Source organism: Elephas maximus, chromosome 18, assembly GCF_024166365.1.
Source record: "Elephas maximus indicus isolate mEleMax1 chromosome 18, mEleMax1 primary haplotype, whole genome shotgun sequence".
Classification (NCBI taxonomy): domain Eukaryota; kingdom Metazoa; phylum Chordata; class Mammalia; order Proboscidea; family Elephantidae; genus Elephas; species Elephas maximus.
The window spans coordinates 42,468,765-42,472,928 of record NC_064836.1 but is presented as its reverse complement, the minus strand read 5'-3'; the positions used below and the strand labels follow the sequence as shown (position 1 = coordinate 42,472,928).

General features: G+C 36.8%; 1 pseudogene; it reads right to left on the bottom strand.

Annotated features, from left to right (window-relative positions):
• Positions 1-1,366: 1,366 nt before the first annotated feature.
• LOC126061762 (NEDD8-activating enzyme E1 regulatory subunit-like) lies at positions 1,367-2,948 on the bottom strand (annotated as a pseudogene).
• Positions 2,949-4,164: the final 1,216 nt, after the last annotated feature.

Genomic DNA, 4,164 nt, shown 5'->3' with positions numbered 1-4,164 from the left:
GTTGTTCCATTTCTTCCTGCCACTAAATGGCTACCATTCTTTCAGCATTCTCTATTTCATCACTCAAGTCCTTGTTCTCTAGTCTCCCCTCAGTACCAGGATAACAGAGAAGACTATGTTGGAAAATCCAGCACCGTTCTTGGTCTAAATATTCTATTGAACAGTGGTTGGTAGGGTATTTTGAAGAAGCATGAGCTATAATAAATCATGGCATCTACCAATGACAGTTTCAAATGAACACGTTTATTGGGCCAGACAAGTACATCACTAAGAGTGTTATTTACCTCAGGTGCTGACATACAGTGCCAGATGTTGGATTTAAACCCTGACTCAGTGATTGCTGCTGAAAACTGCACTGGCATTTTAAAAAGCATCTGTTATAAACACTGATCCAAGTAAAACAAGAACCACAGAGCTTAAGGTAAGCAGGACTGAAAGTGAATTGAAAGTTATTACCTTGGCAAGTTCAGAAAGCATGAAACCTGAGGTAAAGTCCCATACTGAACGCGGTTCTCTTAAAGAAAGCTTTTGTGGGATCACTTTTCTAAACACATTCTCACAGAAGTCTGAGAAATGTGCAAATAATTTCTAATATAACATTAAAATGCCAATATTTTGTGGATTTTCAATATTTTTGTATGTATTAGATTTTAAAAGATAACATGATAAGTACTGCATTTGGACTCAGAGGAACCTATGAATTAGTGCATAGCCATGACATTTGAACACTGCAAACGAGGAATATTTTATGATATGAAAAATTCATACTACCCTTCAAGTTGTATACAGGTAGTTCTAGAAATAACCTATTTCTACTGTTATTTCTTCACATCGGCAACATTGTTAAAAAATTGCAAATAGTTTTATTGTGATAAAACATTTAATATGGATTAATGAACTGAATTAAATAATTAAGTTTAAATTAAATAAATTTGATTTTATGTTATGATATTCATTGACTCTCATCAGTATTTGCTTTTAATTTTAATTGGTAATTGTGACTATTTTGAAAGAAAAATAAGATTATTAAAAACATTTTTATCCTTTATGTTTATTATAGTTTATGTGCTGCTAAAATGTAGTCAAATGTTGCATAACTTAAATAAAATTCCATTTTATTTTGTAATTCTTTAGATCAATACTGTCAATAGAACAGAAATTATATGAAATGGTTTATTAATACAACTCAAATGTTGCTTTTGTTGAATTAAAATAAAAATAAATTCAGCAGAATAAATATATGATAACATAAGTTTTTTTTAATGATAAAAATGTTTATTAGGAAACACTTAACAGCTCTCCTTTAGCAGAATTTTACAGACTAGAACACAGACTGGAAGCAAGTACAGTTTCAGTCATTAACACTCTACATAGGATGCTTATTCCAGGACTGGAAAGTTGCTAAAGGTTGTGACACACCACAATAAATGTGTGTCATTAAAAATTACAAATTGGTAATTATTTGAAAACCTCTTGGGTAGCAGCTCCTTCCAAGAACACAGCCATGGTATGTGGCTCGCCAGCTCCATATGGGCAAAATTAATGGACATAGTCATCCTTCAACATTACATATAATCCATATTCCTGAAGGAAGCCAGTGAGACATGACTTAAACTTTCCTATATCTTCTTCAATTTGACACTTAGATACCCATGGATATCTACCATGTTCCTTATGAAATTTATCAACAGCCCATAACATTAAGTACAATCCTACCTCATTATCAGGATTGTCCATGCTGGAAATAATTTTATCCTTGTTAATTGTATCCAAACCATATTCTTCAGCTAAGGAGCGACATCTTACCACTTGAAGAAATGCGCAATTACTGCAGAGGAACTTGAAATGGACTCTGGTGCCCGGCCTATGGACTGCAGCAGTTTGGCAACGTGAATGCCCACAGCAGCAGCATCTTTGCTTTTTCACGGTTACATTTTGCAGTTTCATATATTTGCCTGAATCTGCAATCATATCAGGAATTGCGCCTTGAACAGTAAATTTCCTTGACCCTCCCTGGCCACAAATTCGTTTAAAGCAGGAGCTAAAATCCAAAATGATTGTGTCTGTTTAGTGATATTTATGCAACGATTATCATTAATCTTCAATACTGCTTGGAATCTGAGTTGTATTTAGCACTGTATGTGCATTTTTAATAGCTCCTACAAAATTCTCTTCATCTTCTGGAGCCCTGTTTTCATTCTTTAGAATTCCTTGTCTAATCAAATCCCTGAAGTCCTCTTTTTCTTTATGTTTTAGGTATTCATCCATTTGTCTCACTATACCACTGTGCTAAATATTTTAGATATGATCATAATCCATAGAGTATGGCTATGATCCTTTTTTTCCATATGACCCAAATCGTAAAACTGAAAATGTTCTCTCAACTCAGGAAACGGCTTATCCAGTCGAAGGTCCTCTAGTGCATTATCGGGGTGAGATTCTATCACTGGATGTTCTTTTATAATGATCCTCATATAACCAACTGGTCCATACGTCCTACAGACCAAAAGAGGGATTTGAGAATTCCGGAGGACGTCCGCTAAACGTAGTAATGTATTTTCAGGGAGTTGAGTCGCAACCGCAATTGTAAACCTACGGAAAAATGAAGGATCATGGTCTAGAAGGTTTTCTGGACTCTCTTCCACAAAATTTCAGAGACATCGTTATTTAATTCTTGTAAGAATTCTATGGCAGTTTGAGCTCAGTTCTTTCCCATACTGCTTCTTTGAAGGAAAAACTGTTTCCAGTATCTTCTTCGCTGACTTGATGTCCATCAGTAATTATAAACGAACCAATACCTGGCAGTTCTTAATAATTTCAGTTCCTGTGGCTGTTGCATTTATTAGGAAAGCATGAGCAGATTCTAAAGCCTCGTGCCCATGATCACCCCACAACCTCAGCTGCAGGTTGTGCTTCTGCTCCTTGGGCCACTTCCCCGGCTGAGCCATGGCCGCGCCCGCAAAGTGGAGAAGAGCCCAACCCCAGCTGAGGGCCACCACCACCTCCGCCCACATAGGAGCAACTTCTGGGTTTTGCTTGTCTTTATTCCTCAAACATTGATGACCCATTGATAGAATAGACAGGCGTCTACAATAAAAAAAAAAGTGAGTCATTGGTGTTATTGCGCTAACTTTTAGTAATATTAAAACTATTTATTTGCTTAAGTTTTTTTTCTTTTCTTTCTCCATAAGAAAGAATATTTTTTCACAGTGAAAGGATAGAACAAATGTTATTCAATGGTTTGTTCATTTATAAGTTTTGAATATTCATACCAATGGTTTATGAGCTTCTATACACTTTTCCCAAGACCTGAAAATTTTGGAGCCCTAGTGGCACAGTGGTTAAGAACTTGGCTGTTAACCAAATGGTCAGCAGTTCGAATCCACCAGCTGCTCCTGGGAAACCCTGGGGGGCAATTCTACCCTGTCCTACAGGGTCAAAAATATTAAGGTAGGTATGACCCTGAACACACTATTCAATTTATAAAAGAGTAAAATATTCTAACCCAGTTAGGGGTGAACATGTCTTACCTTGCTCTTTACATAGGGATTTGAATGATTGTGATTCGTTCCTCAGTTTTAGGTAACTCAATTTATTTTGGGGAGCCACTACTCTCCCCAAGCTATACCTATTATAATGGGCCAGAGCTTGAAATGGCTACTTATGTTATATTTCTTTGGTGCAGCGATTGGTTCAGTGATGCCGAGTGACCCAATGAGAGTCAATGAGATGCAACGAGACTTTGTTGGGACTTTGAGAGAGTGACAGTCCTCTCCTTCCAAGTGTGACAATAGTACTCAGGCTTATGAAAGCAGCTACTAGGGGACACAGTAAGGAACTATAAGAACACCTGACACAACAAAAACCCAGATTTAAGAGACAGAAAAAAAAAAAAAGTCATTTTGTTTTGAATTGAACCCTCTTTTGATGTTGTCTGAAGTTAATTTTGGCCCTAGTATTATCACTGGGCAAATCTGCTGCAAAAGACCTCTTTAAAGTGTTGAAAAGCAAAGATATCACCTTGAAGCCTAAGGCATGCGTGACCCAAGCCATGGTATTAGAATTCCTGATTCAGGCTCAAGGATGCAGGTCCTGCTATTTTGTGACCATTTCATCTTCAATATGTGGCTCCTCAGGCCCCCAAGTTTATCTGCTTCCAATTAG